Source organism: Papio anubis, chromosome X (genome assembly GCF_008728515.1).
Source record: "Papio anubis isolate 15944 chromosome X, Panubis1.0, whole genome shotgun sequence".
NCBI lineage: Eukaryota > Metazoa > Chordata > Mammalia > Primates > Cercopithecidae > Papio > Papio anubis.
Genome location: NC_044996.1, coordinates 22,970,289 through 22,993,456, shown reverse-complemented (window position 1 = coordinate 22,993,456; position 23,168 = coordinate 22,970,289). Strand labels below are relative to the sequence as shown.

Sequence of the window (23,168 nt, the reverse complement as noted above, 5' to 3'; positions counted from 1 at the left end):
AAATATTTTTGATTATTAATATATTTACTTCTGTCATAGGTCTAGTCAGATTTTTTATGGTTTTTTTGTTTTGGTTTGGTTTTTGTTTTTGAGGCAGAGCCTTGCTCTTGTAGCCCAGGCTGGAGTGCAATGGCGCTATCTCGGCTCACCGCAACCTCTGCCTCCTGGGTTTAAGTGATTCTCTTGCTTCAGCCTCCTGAGTAGCTGGGATTACAGGCACCTGCCACCACACCTGGCTACTTTTTTTTTGTAGTTTTAGTAGAGACGGGGTTTCACCACATTGACCAGGCTGGTCTCCAACTCCCGACCTCAGGTGATCCGCCCACCTCGGCCTCCCAAAGTGCTGGAATTACAGGTGTGAGCCACTGCACCCGGCCAGATTTTTACTTTATTCTTAAATAAGTTTTAATAATTTGTGTCCTTTGAGAAATTTGACCACGTCATCTAACTTGTGTAATTTTCTGTCAGATTCATAATATTCCCTTACAATCCTTTTAATTTATGTACGATCAGTAGTATCCCAATGTTCCATTTTCATCACTGAGTTTGATAATTTGTACCTGTTCTCTTTTTTAAATTTCTTTTTTTTTTTTTTTTTTCTGAGATGGAGTCTCGCTTTGTCACCCAGGCTGGAGTGCAGTGGCACCATCTCGGCTCACTGCAAGCTGCGCCTCCTGGGTTCACACCATTCTCCTGCCTCAGCCTCCGAGTAGCTGGGACTACAGGCACGCACCACCACACCTGGCTAATTTTTTGTATTTTTAGTAGAGACGGGGTTTCACCGTGTTAGCCAGGATGGTCTCGATCTCCTGACCTCGTGATCCGCCCGCCTTGGCCTCCCAAAGTGCTGGGATTACAGGCGTGAGCCACCGTGCCCGGCTTTAAATTTCTTTTAAAGAGATTGGGGCGGGGGTCTCACCCTGTTGCCCAGACTGGAATGCAGTGAGGTGACTGTAACTCACTGAAGTCTCAGACTCTTGGGCCCAAGCAATCTTTCGCCTCAGCCTACCACATAGCTGGGACTCCAGGCACGTGCCACTATGCCTGGCTAATTTTTACATTTTTTGTAGAGACAGGGTCTTCATTTGTTGCCCAGGCTGGTCTTGAACTCCTGGCTTCAAGTGATCCTGCTGCCTTGGCCTCCAAAAGTGTGTGTGTGCGTGGTTTTTTTTTTCTTGGAGTTTTAAATGAATATTTTTTGGCAGGGCATGGTGGCTCGCACCTGTAATCCCAGCATTTTGTGAGGCCAAGGACGGCAGATCTCTTGAGGTCAGAAGTTTGAGACCAGCCTGGCCAACATGATGAAACCACATCTCTACTAAAAACACAAACATTAGCCAGGTGTGGTGGCACGCACTGGTAGTCCCAGCTATTCGAGAGGCTGAGGCAGGAACATCTCCTGAACCCAGGAGGTGGAGGTTGCAGTGAGCTGAGATCATGCCATTGTACTCCAGCCTGGGTGACAGAGCGAGACTCCATCTCAAAATAAATAAATAAATGTTTTTCAATTTTTGTATTTTTTTCATGGAATGAATTTTGATTTTATTGACTTTCTTCTCTTGCTTTACTGTTTTCTATTTCATTCATTTCTATTCTAATCTTACTGATTTACTTTCTTCTGCTTGCTTTGGACCTAGTTTTTTTCTTTTTCTAGCTTCTAAAAGGGCAAATGAGGTTTGAAATCATTCTTTTCTGATAGAGTGTTTAAACCTATAAATATCTTTGTAAGTACTGCCTTAGCTGCGGTCCATAAATTTTGATATGTTGTTTTAAATTTCATTCTACTAAAAATATTTCCTAATTTCCTTTATGATTTCTTCCTTAACCCATCCCATTTGTTATTCAGAACTATGGTGTATAATTCTGTGGAATTTATGGATATCCAGATTTTATTCTTTTATTATTTTCTAATTTACTTCCATTCATACTTTGTATGACAGGAATCTTTAAATTTCCTGAGGCTTGTTTTGTGGTCCATCACATGTTCTGTCATAATGTTCCATGTGTACATGAAAAGCAGGTGTATGCCACAGGCTTGTGTGAAGTGATCTTATATATCAGTTAGGTGAAGTTAGTTGATGTTGTCTTTTCAAGTGTTATATATTCTTCCTGGCTTTCTGTCCACTTGCTCTACCAGTTATTGAGAATGAGGAATAAAAATGCTCCCCCTCCTTTTTTTTTTTTTTTTTTTTTTTAATGAGATGGAGTCTCGCTGTGTTGCCCAGGCTGGAGTGCAATGGCACAAACTCGGCTCACTGCAACCTCCACCTCCTGGGTCAAGTGATTCTCCTGCCTCAGCCTCCCAAGTAGCTGAGATTACAGGTGCTGGCACCATGCCTAGCTAATTACTGAATTTTTAGTAGAGATGGGGTTTCACCATGTTGGCCAGGCTGGTCTCGAACTCCTGACCTCAGGTGATCCACCCGTCTCTGCCTCCCGAAGTGTTGAGATTACAGGCGTGAGCCACTGCACCCAGCAAAATGCCCCATCATTATTGCTGAATTGTGTAGGCCTTCTTTTGTTTACGGCACTTTTTGCTTTATGTATTTTGAGGCTTTGTTGCAGGCATATATACATTTATGACTGATCTAGCTTCTGGATATACTAACTCTGGCACTATTATGTAATTTTTATCTGTGTATTTCATAATATTCTTATCATGAAACCTTGCCATAAATCTATTTCTTCAGATATTAATATAGCCACTCTAGCTTTCTTATGATTACCATTGACACTGTGTATCTTTTTTCCATCCTTTTACTTTCAACCTATTTGGGTGTTTGATTTAAGACTGGTCTCCTGTAGGTAGCATAAACTCAGATCTTGCTTTTTTATCCCACCTAATAATCTCTGCCTTTTAATTTTGGTGTTTAAATCACTAAAATTTAATGTAATTTTTGATATAGTTGAATCTGAATTTGCCATTTTAGTATTTGGTTTCTATATATCTCCTGTCTGGATTTGTTCCTCTGTTCCAGATTGACTGTATTCTTTTGTGTTCAGTAAATATTTTTAACTTCTCACTACATATTCACTAAATATTTTTATGTACCACTTTAACTTCTCTTTGAATTTTTAATTATGTTTTTGATTTATTTTAATAGTTGTTTTAAGGGTTACAATGTGCATTTTAACCTATCAGAATATACATCAGCTTAATACTAACTTACTTCAAGTAAAACATAGAAACTTTGCTCATATTTATTTCCAAACCCCCCCAACATTGGGCTGTTATTATATAAATTACATTTATATGTTTTAAAGCCAACAACACAATGTAATAATTATTGCTTCACATCATCTTAGGTCATTTAGATAATATAGAAAAATGAAAAAACAATACATAGAGTCTTTTTTATATTAACCCAGCTATTTACCATTTCCTGTGCTCTTCATTTGTTCTTGTGGATTCAAGTCACCATATAGAGTCATTTCCTTTTAGACTGAAGGACTATTTTTAGTTATTTCTTGTAATACAAGTTTGCTAGTAAGGAATTTTATCAGTCTTTATTTCACTTTGGCAGAATCTCCCTATAGATGGACCTGGGAAAGAGGAATATGGAAGCAGCCACAGGCCAGACCAAAACAGAGTTTGTATTAGTGCATTCTTGCATTGCTATTAAGAAATACGTGAGACTGTGTAATCTAGAAATAACTTATAGATTGTAGCTAAGGAAGTTGTTACAAAGATATTTATAGGTTTAAAGACTAAAGACATTTAATTGACTCACACTTCCACAGCCTGTACAGGAAGCATGGCTGTAGAGGCCTCAGGAAACTTACAATCATGGTAGAAGGCAAAGGGGAAGGCCTGGAATCAATAGAACAGAGTGTCTGGGTTAATATAAGGGGCTGTGGAGACCAAGGTTTTTATTACATAGATGAAGTCTCATAAGTGGCTGCCCTCAGAGATAACAAATGGTGAATGTTTCCTAAGTAGACTTTAAAAGGTGCTAGAATCTCAGTTAATCGCTTCAGGTTTAGGAGGGCCTGGAAGGGGAAAGATCTAGTTATGTTCATGAGATGCTTTACAGACGCAAAATTTCCCCAATTGCCTTGCAGGGCCATTTCAAAATATGTCAAAGAGACCTATTTTGGGAGTAAAATATTTTTATTTCCTTTTTTATCATGTGAAGTCATACTAGAGTCAGGTTGGAATTTGGTATCTTATTGCTACAAAGAATCTGTTTTGTCAGTTTTAAGATCTGTTTTAATATTGATTGTCATGGTCTGAACTAGTTTTTCAGGATTCTTTGGAATCCCCTTGGCAGATGAATGGAGGGGAATTCAGTTGATTGCGGGTTAGAATTTGATTTTTCTGGTCAGGATTTAGCAGAGGAGGCCAAGCGTGGTGGCTCACACCTGTAATCCCAGCCCTTTGGGAGGTCGAGGCAGGTGGATCACCCAAAGTCAGGAGTTCGAGACCAGCCTGGCCAACATTGCAAAACCCTGTCTCTACTAAAAATACAAAAATTAGGCCAGGCGTGGTGACTCACGCCTATAGTCCATCACTTTGGGAGGCTGAGGCAGGTGGATCACGAGGTCATGACTAACATGGTGAAATCCCATATCTACAAAAAATACAAAAATTAGCTGGGCCTGGTGGTGCATGCCTATAATCCCAGCTACTCAGGAGGTTGAGGCAGGAGAATTGCTTGAACCCGGGAGGCGGAGGTTGCAGTGAGCCGAGATCATGCCACTGCACTCCAGCCTGGATGACAGAGCAAGACTCTGTCTCAAAAAAAAAGAAAATACAAAAATTGGCCAGGTGTGGTGGTGCACGCCAGTAATACCAGCTATTTGGGAGGCTGAGGCAGGAGAATCACTTGAACCCAGGAGGCAGAGGTTGCAGTGAGCCTAGAATGCACCACTGCACTCCAGCTTGGGCAACAGAGCAAGTCTTCATCAAAAAAAAAAAAAAAAAAAAAATTCCCAGAGGCAACATCAATGGCCAAACTATCATTTTGTCCCATACCATTGCTGGGGTGGTGTGGTTATCTGCCCTGGGTCCATCCTATCCCTTGGTGGGGACTCACAGCCAACAGATTTAGAGCCAAAAGACTTACAGCCAATTTAAATATTCTAGGCCAGATGGGAATGGAAGTGGAGCAGGCATTTATCAAACCTTAAAATTTTGTAATGTAAGCGTCAAGAAACAAAAGTCAAAAGGCAAGGTTACAAAATTGACTTAGCTGTAAATTCTACGCATTAAGCTAGAATATCCTCACTTGGCCACTTGAGAAGTGCCTTTCTCAAACATTTTATATTTTATGAAAAAGCCAACAAGAAAAACGCAGCTCTGTAAAATATTCTTTAAATTTTATTCTGAGCCAAATATGAGCGACCATGGCCCAAGGCACAGTCTCAAGAGGTCCTGAGAACATGTGCCCAAGGTGATTGGTTTACAACTTGGTTTTATATATTTTAGGGAGACCTAAGACATTAGTTAATACATGTTTTAGTTATAGACTTGTAGCAATTAGCTTGCAAAACATAAGTATTTTGTTAAAACTTTTTAAGCTACAGATTTTAGAGACTTCTGTTGTGTCACAATGCTTTTGGCAGTCTTTTTAATAGTTTATCCTAAGGTGTTTGATTTTAAAAACTTTATATAACAATCTGCATAAATCTCATAACTGGGAGCACTATACCCAGGCGGTTTTGTTACCAGGTATGTTCATATCCTCTTTGCAATTTTCTTTTAATTCTACGGGAAAGAAGAAATTATGGTTGGGATGGATGAAAAGGGACCACATACTGGTCCAGGAGGTAAAGTATCTTATTTTGCCAACTATTTGGGCATCTGTGTGCCCATTTTTGATTTGGAAGATCTAAATTAATTTTGTTGCTCAAAAATCAACCTTACACACTTACCTCTTCCAAGATAGTGCCTGAGCCTAGGGGGAAGGTGCTTATATAGTTTTAGCAGTGGAGCATTAGCATTGAAAATAGATTGGGCCAGTGGGATTCTAAATAGTTTTCAATTTCAGCGATATTAAGCAGAGACAGAGCGAAAAAGTAACCTTTGTTTTTTTACCCAATTTTGCAAGCTATGTATCAAGTTAGTAATGTTTAAACAAAAGGGACTTAAGCCCTGCCTAGCTCTGACAATGGCAGGAAAAGAAAACTCATAGATAACTAAACATTTATCTAGTAAGGCATAGAACAAATTATATTTAGATAGAGGAAACATTATTCAATGATTATTTATGCCTTTGTATATAGGCCTGGTCCAGTGTCACATGAAAGCAGTTCATTTTGACTGTCATCTTCTCCAAGGTCTGAGGATGGAACTTTGGTCAACTTGAATTTGATGCCAGATATCAACATTGACTGTTAAGATTCAGTAGGCATCAGAGTTCCCTTTCGGAAGAGATACATGTACCCAGGAGTCAAAGCCCTGCAACTTAACAGCATAAGGGTTGGTTAATAACATTTCATACAGACCTTTTTTAAGTGGGGTTAGAGGGAGTCTCTCAACTGATGTCTAATTGTTAGGCTGGCGGTGGTGATACTGGAGTTTATGACTTCTTGGCAGCTGTGGAAAGATTCTATATCCTTAGGGTGACTAATTTTTATAGTTTTAATAAGCCTCCAGCAGTAAGTCCAAGTCAGAGACTTAATTTGGGATTTGATTTTGAGGATATTTGTCAAAAACGTTAAAAGTCTCAAAATATTTTATTAAAACAGAACCATATAACATTATAAAATAATAGTTAATCATTTAACAAGAGTCATAATCAAAAGACTTCAACAACAATATAGGAAGTTACACAAATATAAAAACATTAACCCTTGGCCGGGCGCGGTGGCTTAAGCCTGTAATCCCAGCACTTTGGGAGGCCGAGGCGGGTGGATCACGAGGTCAGGAGATCGAGACCATCCTGGCTAACATGGTGAAACCCCGTCTCTACTAAAAATTATAAAAACTAGCCGGGAAGTGGTGGCAGAACCTGGAGCCACTCTGAGGCTGGAGGCAGAGTACTTTAACCCCGGAGGCGGAGGCCCGTGAGCTTCGAGATCGCTGGCCACTGCACTCCCAGCCTGGTGATACAGCAAAGAACAGGACTCCTGCCCCAAAAAAAGGAATTGGTATCTTACAAGCGCGAAGAGTTCATTTGTTAGTGGCAGGCAAGATCTTTTTTTTTTTCTTTGTTTTTGTTTTATTTGTTTGAGGTGGGCCCCACTCTGGTCACTCCATGAAATGTGAAAAGTAATAATCTCATGTCTGTCACGCTGTTCTCACTGCAACCTCTGCCTCCCAGGCTCAAGCGATTCTCCTGCCTCAGCCTCCCAAGTAGCTAGGACTAAGGTGTATGCCACCATGCCTGGCTAATTTTTGAATTTTTTGTAGAGACAGGGTTTCACCATGTTGCCCAGGCTGTTCTTGAACTCCTGACTTCAAGGGATACACCCATCTCAGCCTCCCAAAGTGTTGACATTATAGGCATGAGCCACCTCACCGGACCAAGATCTGTTTTAATGTTCATGCTGGTCAGTTATGCCTGGACTTCAAATGGGAGAGGGTATAATGAGGCATGTCTGACCACCTACTTCCTTCCCGTTATGGCCTTAACTAGTTTTTCAGGTTTCTTTGGAATCTCTTTGGCAGAAGTGGGGGATCCATTCAGTCAGTTGGGGGATTAGAATTGCATTTTTTTGTCACGAAACTTGACCTTGAATGATATTTTATGAATATGAACCATTTTCTTTTTTATTATTATTATACTTTAAGTTTTGGGATACATGTGCAGACTGTGCAGGTTTGCTGCTTAGGTATACACATGCCATGGTGATTTGCTACACCCATCAACCTGCCATCTACATTAGGTATTTCTTCTATTTTTTGTTGTTGTTGTTGTTGTTAAACAATCATTTTATTGCTTGAGTACACAGACAAATTTATGCGACCAGGGCAGAGGCTATAGATGATTCATATTTCCAATTGGGAGGAAGGACTCGCTTGGTCTTATAATATCGAGCCAAATGGTGAATCTGGCTCTCTATCAGAATCAGACGGAATTTAGCATCCTTATCCTTTCTGTTCCTCTCAAGATGCTTTCGAACAGCAACTGCTTTCTTAATTAAATGGTAGAGATCTTCAGGAAGATCAGGAGCAAGTCCCTTAGACTTAAGAAATCTTAAGATTTTATTGCCTGTCACAAAACGTACTTGTGCAACACCATGTGAATCTCTCAGGATCACACCGATTTGTGAAGGAGTCAGGCCCTTCTTGGCCAGTTTGTAAATCTGCTCCTTCACGTCGTCAGATGTCAACTTCAACCAAGTGGGGACGCTGCGTCGATAGGGCAAAGCTGACTGGGACAGGCCCTTCCCGGGAGCGTGCATGCGACCCATGATGGCAGCGGTCAGGCAGCGAAAAGAGGTATTTCTTCTAATGCTATCGGGATAGCCCCTAGCCCCCAACCCCTGACAGGCCCCGATGTGTGATGTTCCCCCCCCCCCCCGTGTCCATGTGTTCTCATTGTTCAACTCCCACTTATGAGTGATAACATGTGGTGTTTGGTTTTCTGTTCCTGTGTTAGTTTGCTGAGAATGATAGTTTCCAGCTTCATCCATGTCCCTGCAATAGACATGAATTCATCCTTTTTTGTGGCTGCATTGTATTCCATGGTATATATGTGCCACATTTTCTTTATCCAGTCTATCATTGATGGGCATTTGGGTTGGTTCCAAGTCTTTGCTATTGTGAACATTGCTGCAATAAACATATGTATATGTGTGCATGTGTCTTTATAGTAGAATGATTGATCATCCTTTGGGTATATATCCAGTAATGGGATTGCTGGCTCAAATGGAAATTCGGGTTATAGATCCCTGAGGAATAAACACACTCTTCCACAATGGTTGAACTAACTTACACTCCCACCAACAGTGTAAAAGCATTCCTATTTCTCCACAACCTCTCCAGCATCTGTTGTTTCCCGACTTTTTAATGATCGCCAAATACCTTTTTAATGATTGCCCCAAATACCTAATCCCGATGGTAATGGTATTAAGAGGTAAGGCCTATGGGAGGTGATTTGGTCATGAGGATCTGCCCTCATGAATAGGATTAGTATCCTTAAAAAGTGGCCTGAGGGAGCTCTTTTACTTCTACTACCATATGAAGACATAGCTAGAAGGTGCCAACTTTGAAGCAGAGACTGAGCCCTCATTGTACACCACATCTTCTGCCACCTTAATGTTCGAAATCCCTGACTCCAGGATTCTCAGTAAATTATGTTTTTAAAAATTACCCAGCCCAAGATACTTTGTTATAGCACCCTGAAAGAATCAAGGTAGAAATTGATAGCAGGAAGTGGGGTGCTGCTCTAACAAATACCTACAAATGTGGATGCAGCTTGGGAACTGGGTAATGGGTAGAGGCTGTAAGAATGCAAAGGATCAGGCTAGAAAAAGCCTACGTTTCTGTGAGCAGAGTGTTAAGAGTGATCTGGTTATGCCTCAGAAGAGGAGAGCTGTAAATAATGCCTTAATCTTCTTAAAGATTTCCTAAGAGATCATGAACAGAATTTTGGTAGAAATCTGGATGGTAAAGGCCATTCTGATGAAGTCTCAGGTGAAAATGAGAAATGTTATCAGAAACTGGAGGAAAAGTCATCCCTCTTATAAAGTAGCAAATAACCTGGCTGAACTGTGTATGTATCCTAGGGCTTTGTAGAAGGTAGAACTTGTGAGCAAAAAGTTGGTGAAATAAATATCTAAGCAAAGTGTTGAGGGTGTAGTATGGCCTCTCTTGAACGCTTGTAGTAAAATACAAGAAGATAGAAACAAATTTAAAAGAAATTATAATCAAAAGGGAAGCAGAATGTAAAGATCTGGTAAATTCTCAGTGTGGCTATGTTGTAAAGAATTAATGAAAAAGCATATTCAGAGGAGAATACTAAAGGTATGACCAAACCACCATTTGAGAAGATTAGTAGGGATAGAAGGAAGCCAGATGCTATTCTGCATGACAGTAAGAGAATGACCCTAAAGGCATTTTAGAGACCATCCAGTCTGCCACTCACATCACAGGCTCAGAATACCAAACCTGGGGCATAAAATGAGGTCAAAAGAGGGACCATGGGCACCCAAGGAACCTCAATGTTTGCTGCCCTGAACTACCTCAAGTCTCTACTCCCTGCATTCTGGCACAGCATTTTTCAGCTTCCTCTCTCATCAGATGTGTCTCAAGTGGGCCCAGATGTGGTTCAGGCCACCACTCTAAAGTGCACAGGCAGTAAAAATCTTGGCAGCATCAACACAGTGCCATCTCCATAGGAGCACAGAGCAAATGAGCTGTAGGGACATGGCTACCTCCACCTATATTACTAAGAGTACCCCAGAGAGCTGCAGGGCATGGACAAAGATGTCCCACAGAGACAGGACTACAATAAAGAGCCACCCTTAGGCCAGGCGCGGTGGCTTATGCCTGTAATCCCAGCACTTTGGGAGGCCGAGACGGGCGGATCATGAGGTCAGGAGATCGAGACCCTCCTGGCCAACATGGTGAAGCCCCGTCTACTAACAATACAAAAAATTAGCTAGGGGTGGTGGCGGGCGCCTGTAGTCCCAGCTACTGAGGAGGCTGAGGCAGGAGAATGGCCTGAACCTTGGAGGTGGAGCTTGCAGTGAGCCGAGATTGCGCCACTGCACTCCAGCCTGGACGAAAGAGCGAGACTCCGTCTCAAAAAAAAAGGGCCACCATTGGGGCAATGCCTATTAAAGCCATGGAGGAACCACCATAAAGGCAAAGTCTGGTAAAACCATGAGGACATGGCCATCCCAGTGACCCCAGAATGGTAGAGCCACCAGTGTGCAACTCCAGCCTAGGAGAGCCACAAACACAAGACTCCAACACATGAGCACTGTGGCATGGGCTATGCACGGAAAAGTCATTGGGGGCCCAATCCTCATCCAAGTGTGTCTGAAAGGCACGACACTGAGTCAAAGAAGATTCTTCTCCAGGCTTAAGGTTTAATATTGCTTGTACTCTTGGGTTTTGGACTTGCTTGAAACATACTACCCCTTTTTCTTTCTTCTCTCTCCCTTATGGAATGGGAATTTCTAACTTATGCCTGTCCCACCACGGTTTTTTGGAAACACAAAACTCGTTTAACTTCAAAGGCTCAGAGTAGAAGGGGAATTTGACTCAGAATGAATGATACCTTGAGTCTCACCCAAATCTAACGTAGATGATATTTAGATGAGACTTTGGACTTTAAACTTTTGAGTTGCTGCAGAAAGAGGTTAAGAATTTGGGGGCTATCAGGATAGAATGAATATATTTTGCATGTGGGAAAGACACAAATTTGGGGGGCCCAAGGGTGGGAAGATATGTCGTAAAAGTCTGTATCCCCAAAAATGTATATGTTGAAACCTAACCCCCAAGGTGATATTATTAAGAGATGTAGCCTTTGGAAGCTGATTAGATAATGGAGGGTCAGTCATACTGAATGGGATTAGTTCCCTAATAAAACAGACCTGAGAGAGCTTGTCACCTCTCCTGCCATGTGAACACATAGCTAGAAGGTACCATTTTTGAAGCAGAGAGTGAGCCTTCAACAATGAACGTGCTGAGGCCTTGATCTTGGACTTCCCAGACACCAGAAATGTGAGCAGTAAGTTTTATTATTTATAAAATATTATAAATTACCTAGCTATGGTATTTTGCTATAGCAGCCTGAATGGACTAAGACAAGGCTGACATATTCTATTGCTAATTTCAAAGAATCTGCTTAAAATTCATTGATTATTGATTTTTGGCTTTCTATTCCAGTGACTTCACTTTCAAAATGTTTGACTCAATTTTTCTCACTTGTTTGGATTATTTGTTTATTAACATTTCATAAGATTAGCTCTTTTCTGTCTTATTACCTTAATTTTCAAAACTGTTTTATATAACACTTAGTTGAGCTTATGATAATAAATAAATAAAGAAGCGTTTTAATAAAGTCATTAATGGATAAAGGCTTTCCTCTGAGAAAAGTATCTGCAGACGTAATAGGATTTGACTTGATGTATTTTGCCTTTAATTATTCTCTGTATATTATGTAAGTTCCTTTCTATTTCCTATTTGAGTAAAAGAGAATCTTAAACATGTTTAGTTTATTAATTTCAGATTAGATAAGATTTTGGTGACATTTGTTTACTTCCAAATTTATTGAACAGACAAATGATATGGATGGCTAAATCTCTACTACTTTAATATATTAAATGATTTTGTGCCAAATGAGTGATAAACCTATTAAAAGTTCTCATTCTCGCCGGGCGCAGTGGCTCACACCTATAATCCCAGCACTTTAGGAGGCCAAGGTAGGCGGATCACTTGAGGTCGAGAGTTCAAGACCAGCCTGGCCAACATGGCAAAACCCCGTCTCTACTAAAAAATGCCAAAATTAGCCAGCGTGGTGGCAGGCACCTGTAATCTCACCTACTTGGGAGGTTGAGGCAGGAGAATCGCTTGAACCTGGGAGGTTGGAGGTTGCAGTGAGCCAAGATCAGGCCACAGCACTCCAGCCTGGGCAACAGAGCAGAGCCAGAAGTCCGTCTCAAAAAACAAAAAATCTCGTTCTCTAATTGTGAGATGTAAGGTGCTTTATTTAATATGTAAATTGTGTTTATTGATTGAATAATTCAGTTCTTTATGTCTTTTACAAGAATCTAAAGACTGATTTATGCATAAATCAAGAGAATCAGAAGTATTAAATTTAATCAGCGCTTATTATGACATGGTCCATTTATATCAGTGCTTTTCTTTTTGAGAGTATTTCCTTATTTTCTGAATCCATTTATAAATAAAAGGCATTTTCTACTAAAAAAAAAAAAAAACCATAGTAACACGGATCAATAAATAATAAAGATCAAAGCAGAACTAAACAAAATAAAGATGAAAAACCAACACAAAGGATCAACAAAATGAAAAGTTGGTTCTTTAAAAATATGAACAAAACTGCCAGGTGAGATGGCTCACTCCTGTAATCCCAGCACTTCGGGAGGCCGAGGCGGGTGGATCACTTGAGGTCAGGAGTTCGAGACCAGCCTGGCCAAAACGGTGAAATCCCATCTCTACTAGAAACAGAAAAACTAGCTGGGCATGGCGGTGCACGCCTGTAAACCCAGCTACTAGGGAGACTGAGGCACGATAATCGCTTGAACCCAGGAGGTGGAGGTTGCAGTGAGCCAAGATCACACCACCGCACTCCAGCCTAGGTGAGAGATATATATACACACACACACACACACACATACACACACATATACATATGTGTGTGTGTATATATGAATGTATATTTATATATGTATATATATGAATGTATATTTACATATGTATATGAAACTGATAAACCACCAGCTAGACTAACCAAGAAAAGAACAGACCCAAATAAACAAAATCAGAAATGGTAAAGGAGAGATTACCACTGATACCACAGAAATGCAAGAGATCATCAGAGAGTATTACGAACGACTATACACTAACGAACTGGAAAACCTAGAATATGCAGTCTATATATACACAATGGAATACTTTTCAGCCATTAAAAAAATGAAATCATGTATTTGCAGCAACATGGATGGAACTGAAGATCGTTATGTTAAGTAAAATAAGCCGGACACAGAAAGGAAAATCTAGCTCTCATTCATCTGTAGGAGCTAAAATACCTGTTGGCATGGAGGTGGAGCGTGGAATGACAGACACCAGAGGCAGGGAAGGGTGTATTTGCAGGAGGGCAGTGGGGCTGAAGAGAGTTGGTTAATGAGTAGAAACATACAGTTAGAAAAAATAAGTTCTAAACTTTGATAGAAGAGTAGGGTGACTATAATTAACAACTTTCTGTAGTTTTAAAATAGCTGGAAGAAAGGACTTGAAATGTACCCAATACATAGAAATGATAAATACTTTGTTGATAGGTAACTTAAATATCATGAATTGATCATTACATATTGTATGCATGTAACAAAATTTCACATGTACCCTTAAATATATACAAATATAATGTATCAAAAAATTAAAAATAGGAAATTAAGAAAATAAACTAAAAAGCTTAAAATATGTAAAGAGTAAAAAGCCGTTTAATAGCATTGAAAAGTGCTTCTGTTGCAATCTTAAATGAGATCCACAGCAAGCATACATTACTTTTTTTTTTTTTTTAAGTGTCTGTTATGGAAGGAGAATATAGAAATGTGTTACTCTCTGTAAGGCAATTTCTGTAATATACGAATTATCCCTAACTACCTCTATTGCTATGCTTAGAAAAGTATTGTGGCAGGCCAATTCTCCCTGACAATCACACAGACAGGCCTGCATGACAGTCACACAGGCAGGCCTGCATAGCACCTCAGTTACACAGACAAATTTCTACAGAGCTGCCTTAATATTGAGCAAATAGTTAAACCAAGGGAAATCGGTGCCCAGACATCAAAGCTAGAAATGAAACATATGGTCAAGGCCGGGTGCGGTGGCTCACGCCTGTAATCCCAGCACTTTGGGAGGCCAAGGCCGGCAGATCACCTGAGGTTGCGAGTTTGAGACCAGCCTGACCAACATGGAGAAACCCTGACTTTACTAAAAATACAAAATTAGCCGGGCATGGTGGCACATGCCTGTAATCCCAGCTACTCGGGAGGCTGAGGCAGGAGAATCGCTTGAATCCAGGAGGCGAAGGTTGCCATGAGCCAGGATCACGCCATGGCACTCCAGCCTGGGCAACAAGAGCGAAACTTCGTCTCAAAAAAACAAAAGAAAAGAAAGAAACACATGGTCAGCAGGAACCTTGCACCGGCTTCTCCCTTACCTGGAGCAAGCCAAAATAATGGAGACAGTCTTACATTCCTAGTGCCAGGACCCATCTCGGGTCAACGAAATCTGAGACGAGTCAAGGTAACAGAGGCAACTGTTTGAATTCATTGGAAAGTCCAAGGCAGCTCTCCGGACCAAGCTGTAAAGGAGATAAGATAGAAATAATCATTCCAGTACCACAGTAGACAGACTTTGAAGGTACTGGGGCCCTTTTTAATTGGACTTAGCAAGCATTTTTATTTATTTATTTATTTATTTATTTATTTATTTATTTATTTTTGCCTCTGACATTCTAGTTAAAGCAAAATTAGTTACCAATGGACATAGGCGAATGCTATACTGCAGTAGGCACATAACCCCAACCTATATAAGCACTAAGAAAATTGTAACACTTTGAGTTGGTCTGGTGGAATTATCTCCGGCCTTCTTCCTGTATCCAGTTACAGCAATAAATTCCCGTCTTTCCTAGTTTGCCTGTTTTTCCGTACTAGGCCTCCAGAAAATGCAGCGGGCCCGGCTCCGTTCCTGTAACTCCCAAACAAGTATTAGTGTAGGACTGAAAATAAACGCAGAATATCTTGAGAGTCTCAAAGGAAAATAGGGTGGCTAGAGAGGCCTTTCTCTAAGTCTTGAACTTCCACATTTTATTCTCTCTCTTAAGCTTGGATACTTCGCACTTATCCTTTCAGGTAGAAAATCTGATACTATGGGAAAGTACTGGATATAGAATGTTGAGCAGAACTGCACAGATTGCATATAATGAAAGCAGAACTCCATAGACAAGGTAAGGTGTCAATTTAATTTCTGAAAGAACAATATTCCTCATGAGGGTGGGTGGTTTTAGGTCTCAGTTTGATTTCAGATGGAAAACAAAAGCGAAAGTTGAGTAGTACGACCAGGTTGCCCCCAAACTGGGCAAAACATAAGGCAGCCATGTTTGCTGGAGTTTTTTCAGACACGAGGGGCGGGAGAAGAGGGAGCTAGGCAGCGCTTCTTGGCGTATCTGGAGCACTACTGCCATCGTGAGGACGGAGTTTCATGAACCCCTACGCCATTACACTGTTCTCGAGAACAGCGTTCTTCTCTCTGCTGCGGAAGGTCTGATCTCCGGGGAGATGGAAGAGGTGTGGGTTCCAGGCTAGGTCTTCTTGCCTTCTCCTCTAAGACCCTAAGAACAGAGCTGGACATTGGCGGTATCTTGGTGTAGAACCTGGAGAGTGAGTGTTTGGAGTGAACCAGCCCCTGCCAGGCGGTCCTGGCACAGGAAGTCGTGGGGCGGGGCCTCGGTTCCTCGTCTGGGCAGGACTGCAGGAACCCACTTAAAGACTCATGCAGGCTCTTGTGGGCATCTGTCTCCTGTTCCTGCCCCTTGAACCAACAGGCAGGAGGTTTTCACATCTTGCTACGGGTCTTTGGGTCTCTTGCGGCATCAGTATCCTCGCACAATGAACAGCGTTCTTCCAGAGGAAGTTTACAGGATTTGCTATTAGAACCTTCACTCTCCAGGTTCTATACCAAGGTACCGCCAATGCTCAGGTCTCTTTTAAAGCCTCAGATGAGACTAAGCAAGGATTCCCAGCATGAAGGCGAAGCGTCTTCCATCTCTTACCAGACCACACCTGCCCCAACAAGTAGTCCTCACTAGAAGTCTGTAATGGCTTAGGGTATCGTTAAACAACATCCTCACGATGGCAGCAGAGCTCCAGATATGTCAAAAAGACTTACCTTGGATTCCTCTACTCCCGCCCTTCTTGTGTGAAAAAACGCCACCCATAGACAAAGGAGCCAGCAAACATGGCTGCCTTGCATTTTGCCCTGTTTGGGCCACCTGGTCTTACTGATGCACTTTCGCTTTTGTTTGTTTTCTCTCTCTCTCTCTCTCTCTCTCTCTTTCTTTCTCTTCTTTTTTTTTTTTTTTTTTCCTGAGACGGAGTCTCGCTCTGTCGCCCAGGCTGGAGTGCAGTGGCGCCATCTCAGCTCACTGCAACCTCGGCCTCTCGGATTCAAGCGATTCGCCTGCCTCAACCTCCAAAGCAGCTGGGATTACAGGCACCGCACCCAAGTCGAGCTAATTTTTTTATTTTTAGTAGAGACGAGGTTTCACCATGTTGGCCAGGTTGAACAAGAACTCCTGACCTCAGGTGATCCGCCCGCTGCGGCCTCCCAAAGTGCTGTGATTACAGACATGAGCCACCCCGCCTGGCCTTGCTTTTGTAGAGACAGAGCTTCACCATGTTACCCAGGCTGGTCTCGAACTCCTGAGCCCAAGCAATCCACCTGCCTCAGCCTCCCAAACTGCTAGGATTATAGGCATGAGCCACCGGGCCTGGCCAAATCTTTAAGACACTCCTGAATGCCAATAGCATCTATGTCTACAGACCATCACTCAACTCAACTATAACCAGCTGGAGGAAGAGCTAGGTATAGTCAAGGATGTCACAAAAGCCAGGTTCCTTATCCTGGAATGCCTGCCTGAATCCTCAGAGGCCAGGAGAAGTCCTACCTGAAGAAGCTCTTGACTGGAAGGTCACACTACAGTACCAGACTAACATTACATCCTTTTTTAAAAGATTCAGATACTGAGATAATAAACAGTGAAAAAGAATGTCATGGGGACAAGTCACCCATACAATTTTAGCCGCCCTTGTTGATTTTTCAATTATGAGTCATGGAGTATCTGGAGGTCTCCACACCTAGGGGTGGATATCTTTATGAAGAACTAGCTTTGAAGCTGGTATACAGAACACTCACTAGGATGAGATAAATACTGGTTTGCTCAGGACTAAACAATGCCATCCTTCTCAGAGAATATCCAACGGAAAAAAGCCACCTATCTGCCCTCCTTGAGAGAACTGAGATAACCATCAGTGTCCTATTATGAGAAAAGACTTTTCCATGAACGTATAAAGTCACAGATAATCCTGGCTTGTGGGCTTAGATAATTGCTTAGGCTTTCCATTACATTCTTATTTCCTCGATGTAGCTGGCTCAGTCCTGGTCCCTCACTCACCAGATACTTCACTAAGACTTTGCGTTTGTCCATTGCTTCTGCCAGACCTCAGAGACAAGGGTAGGAATGCCAGCTTGTGCCTTGGGCCTGTTCAGCCTCCACTAGCTATTCCTTCCGCGACTGCCGGGGTTTACGTGGAGGAAATGCTCACAGTTTCAGATGCTATGAAACTATTTCCGCACGATGGCAGTATTGCCCGAAAAAAGCCAAGTAACTCTAGGCGCTCCTCTCCCGCCCATCACGTTTGAAAAAAATGCCATGAAGGGACAAAGATACCAGAAATTAAAACTATTTAACATTTTGCTTGACGTGCATAAACGTATTCCAGTCAGCATTTTGCTTTTGGCTTCCATTGGATTTTTTTTTTTTTTAAGACGGAGTTTCTCTCTTGTTGCCCAGGCTGAAGTGCAGTTGCGCAGTCTTGGCTCACGGAAACCTCTGCCTCCCGGGTTCAAGTAATTCTCCTGCCTCAGCCTCCCAAGTAGATGGGATTACAGGGACGCACCACCATGCCCAGCTAGTTTTTGTATTTTTAGCAGAGACGGGTGTCACCATGTTGACAAGGATGGTCAGGAACTCCTAACCTCAGATGAGCCACCCACCTCGTAATCCGACCACGTCTGGCCCCATTGGATATTAAACTGAGATCTAATCCACTCACCCTCATCAAACATCTCCTCTTTTCAAGAACTCAGTAATGGCCAGCCGAGATCGCTCCATTGCACTCCAGCCTGGGTGACAGAACGAGAATCGGTCTCAAAAAAAAAAAAAGAAAGAAAAGAAAAGGAAAAGAACTCAGTACCCGCACAACCAAGTCTTCCCCTTTCTGCTTTTTCACTCAGCATCATATCTGAAGTGTTTTATTATGATATCAAAATGTCTTGTAGTATCAGGGACAGACTTCAGGGATCCATGCCTACGGAAACAAACAAACAAACAAAAAAAGCAGCAACAAATGTTTACCTCTAAGGTCTTGGAGAAGAGCAAATCTAAGCACCAGGCCATGTGGTTCTTGTCCTGACTCTACCCAGGTTCCCTGGGAGTTCTACTCTATGTTCTGACCTAGGCATTAGGTCTTACATGTTGAGGGGAAGGCTGCTATTGCTACTTAGTAGAGCTCTAAGATAAGGGTCCAGACAGCTCTTAAGCTTGACTGACACACACAACCCCTTCTTGAATGTACACAAATACAGGAATGACTATAAATGCTAATCAGATGGATCACAGGATTTTGCCTCATGGTTTCATTATTTAATAATTGGTACAGAAATATTTTCCAGTGTCATGAAATGGCAATGGCTTACGACCATATCCTATGACTTTGCTGTGTATGTGTCTTACCGTTTTTCCATTAGGATTCAATCCTATATTTTCTCATTAGTAGAAAAGATGTGGAATTTGCAAAGAAGTAAAAAGAAACTATGTGCTGATCAAAAGAAAAGCAATGTCATAAAACTGTGTATTAAACACTGATAACTTTTTCCATATTTTGTCCCACTTTCAATACATAGATAAAAGTTCTACATATATATGCGAACACCACAGTAAATTTACATTTAAATTGGATTTAGCTATACATCATGTTTTAGAGTGAAAATTTTCACATGTGATTCTTGAACAGTTTTTGACATTGTTATAAAAAATTTGCAATATCTGGATTTTAAACAATAAAATATTTGCAAAGAATTACTTGATTGGATGAGTTGTTAAGAAATAAGCTCTCAGCCAGGTGCAGTAACTCACGCCTGTAATCCTAGCACTTTGGGAGACCGAGATGGGCGGATTGCCTGAGCTCAGGAGTTCAAGACCAGCCTGGGCAACATGGTGAGATGCTGTCTCTACTAAAATACAAAAAAAAAAAAAAAAAAAAACAGCTGGGAGTGGTGCAGGCGCCTGTAATCCCAGCTACGCGGAAGGCTGAGGCACAAGAATTGCTTGAACCCAGAAGGCAGAGGTTGCGGTGAGCCAGGACTGTGCCACTGCACTCCAGCCTGTGCAACAAAATGAAAACCTAAAAATCTACCTATACATACATGAAAACATATATAAATACATATTATATATAACATAAATATATATTATACATACTTATACTTCAGAATTAGTTTTTAATTCTTCTCAAATTTTTATCCCTAATTCTTACCTTAAATTTTATCTTTAAAATCTCAAAAGAAATATAACAAAATTCAATAAATGATAGTTGAGATAGGCATCTCTCACATTCCGTCACCTAGATGTGTAACCTAAGAAAACTTTAAGATGGAAGTATTCACACTACTCACATGCAGCTACGTTTCATTAATGTCTGTCTTAATATAAATATGAATTAATCATATAAATTTGTTGGCCAATACTATCATATTCAAACATGGACTCACTATAACACTGACCATGATTTAAAATATATGGCATTAGGCCGGGTATGATGGCTCACAACTGTAATCCCAGCACTTTGGGAGGCCGAGGTGGGCAGATCACACGAGGTCAGGAGTTCAAGACCAGCCTGGCCAACATGGTGAAACCCTGTCTCTACTAAAATTAGCTGGGCGTGGTGGCAGGTGCCTGTAGTCCCAGCTACTTGGGAGGCTGAGGCAGGAGAATCGCTTGATACTGGGAGGCGGAGGTTGCAGCAAGCCGAGATAGCAACACTGCACTCCAGCCCAGGTGACAGCGAGACTGTCTCAAAAAAAAAAATAAAAAATAAAATATATGGCATTAGGTAGGTGCGGTGGCTCACAACTGTAATCCCAGCACTTTGGGAGGCTGAGGCAGGTGGATCATTTGAGCCCAAGAGTTTGAGACCAGCCCAGGCAATGTAGTGAGACCCTGGTTCTACAAAAAATAGCCAGACACGGTGGTGTGTGCCTGTAGTTCAAGTTACTTGGAAGTCTGAGTTGAGACGATTACTTCAACCCAGGGAGGTCGATGGTGCAGTGAGCCACGATCATGCCACTGTATTCCAGTCTGGGTGATAGGGTGAGAGCCTGTCTAAAATATATATATGTCATTTAAAAACTGTGTATACATCGAGACGGATATGATACAGATATACAGTCCCACACACATTTTGCTTTCAAAATAATTCAATGTATACTGTTTGTAATTTTGTACAAAATCTTTAGAACACCTTATAATATCTGCATGAATCCATATCAATATATACTTTTGAGGGCTTGAGTTTTCTTATATTTTACTCTAGAAGAACTTTAAGAAATTATAATTTGAAAAATATATGGTAGGTCAAACATAGTGAGATGAAGTAATTTAAAATGTCTGGGCCATGTGTTATCATCTGTTGACGATTCACATATAATATGAACTTATAAACTAATGTTCAAATTATCCTGTAGTATGACTATTAAAACAAGTTATCTTCACTTACAAATTGAGTACTTTTCAAATATAATAATTAATTATTCTTGGAAATAATAATAGGTTTTAAAATATTGGCACTTTTTAGAACTGAGTTATGCTAAATTATTTCCTTATTGTACTCTACTGGCTAAGGAACAAAAAGGCCCACCCGGCATTCAGTTCTTATTACAGTTCATGGCTATTCTTATAAAGTTCATAGAAGGCTCTAGAGGGAATGCATGTAAAGTGGCACCAGTGCTCACCTAAGTAACGCCAGAGACGTCTGGAAGTCTAAGTTTGGATCCCACAAGAGGACGCTCTGGAAGATCCTCCAGACCTCAAACTCTCCAAAGAGGATGCCTTCTGCAGAGGTTCTAAGGTCTAGTATTAAGCCCTCCTTGGAATTTTCTCTCAGAGTTGTAATGTTTCTTGGCCCCAAAATTGTTTAGAATCTGAAGTTTGCTGTCTAATGGAAAAGCAGGATGGCGTTGCATGTAACTAGGCTTTTGTGCTGCTGTTCTAAGTAGGGGGCCTGGTTAACGTGTGATGCCTTCCTTTGATAGTTTGGCCCCAGCGATCCTTGTTGGAGTCTGGGGAGGTTTAGACTTTAAAAATCAAACTGCCATGGAGACTGCTTTACCCAGAATTTTGGTTCACAGCCTGTATTGGATTATCTGTTGGGGCAAAGTAAAACCGGCAAGCTTATATTGCTATCTCATAGCTAAGGTTGCAAGCTATTGGAGCCTGCAGCTCCCACATGAGGGGAAAAGGAAAAAGTCCTCCCTTACAAAGCGAATTCACAAACTTGGAAGAAGCAATTTACACAAGATGTGCAGATCTCAACAGAAGGACACCGGAAACATAAAAAAGCAAGGAAACGGGATGCCTCCAAAGGAACCCAGTAATTCTCCAGCAACAGATCCCTATCCAAAAGAAATTCAAGAAATGTCAGATAGAGAATTGTGCATACTGATTTTAACCAATATTAGGGAATACAAGACACTTCTGAAAAAGAAAGGAGCAAAATGACAGAAGCAATTCTGGATATGGTTGACGTAATTACCAACCAGATACGGAGTTTTCTAGGACACACAGCAAATGTGGAACTGAAGAAATCATAGGATGAAAATACAAAGTACACTCAAAAGCTTCAATGATAGACTAGATCAAGCAGAAAAAACCCTCAGAACTTAAAATCTGAAGCCTTTTTCTTAATTCAAGCATTTAAGGGGTTGTACTCTGGCCATTCATGTGAACAAAATCTGCTGGGTTAATTGGTTTGGGGTTTTTTTTCTTTTCTTTTTTTGAAACAGAGTCTCACTCTGTCACCCAGGCTAGAGTGCAGTGGTACAATCTTGGGTCACCGCAATCTCCACCTCCACCTAGGTTCAAGCAATTCTCTGGCCTCAGCCTCTCGAGTAGCAGGGATTACAGTTGCCCACCATCAAGCCCAGCTAATTTTTGGTATTTTCAGTAGAGATGGTGTTTCACCATCTTAGCCAGGCTGGTCTTGAACTCCTGACCTCATGATCCACCAGCCTCAGCCTCCCAAAATGCTGGGATTACAGGCGTGAGCCACCGCATTCGGCCACTGGGTTAATTGTTATACTGGGGTCTTGGATAATCATTAAAAGTGAAATAAAAATTTTAAAGAAAGTATTGGTGGAATAAAAATAGAAATGCCTTCAGAATTGTCGACATGCATTTTGTCTGAATTTTATGTTTGTCTTTGCCAGATATTTTATTTATTTATTTATTTATTTATTTATTTATTTATTTATTGAGATGGAGTCCTCTATTGCCCAGGCTGCAATGCAACGGTGCAATCTCGGCTCACTGCAACCTCTGCCTCCCAGGTTCAAGCAATTCTCCTGTCTCATCCTCCCAAGTAGCTGGGATTGCAGGTGCCTGCTACCACACTTGGTTATTTTTGTATTTGTAGTAGAGATGGGGTTCCACCATGCTGGCCAGGCTGGTCTGGACCTCAGGTGATCTGTG

The 23,168-nt window shown here is 41.3% G+C and overlaps 1 long non-coding RNA gene and 1 pseudogene across 14 annotated transcripts in view; both read right to left on the bottom strand.

Moving 5' to 3' along the window:
- Nucleotides 1–4,894: 4,894 nt before the first annotated feature.
- Nucleotides 4,895–23,168, bottom strand: part of LOC110742127 — a 123,828-nt gene continuing 105,554 nt past the window's right edge. For 7 of the 13 annotated variants that reach the window (XR_004180619.1, XR_004180618.1, XR_004180614.1 and 4 more), the window contains 2 exons: nucleotides 18,478–18,547; nucleotides 14,667–14,945 (listed from right to left, as the gene is read on the bottom strand). This is a non-coding gene — a long non-coding RNA (uncharacterized LOC110742127). Of the gene's footprint in view, nucleotides 6,407–14,666; nucleotides 14,946–18,477; nucleotides 18,572–20,606; nucleotides 20,805–23,168 lie in introns of those variants that run through there. The other 6 variants (XR_004180613.1, XR_004180615.1, XR_004180616.1 and 3 more) reach the window with 4 other exon arrangements.
- LOC116271861 lies at nucleotides 7,864–8,387 on the bottom strand (annotated as a pseudogene). The gene has a single exon (XR_004180608.1). The product of XR_004180608.1 is annotated as a 40S ribosomal protein S13 pseudogene (transcript).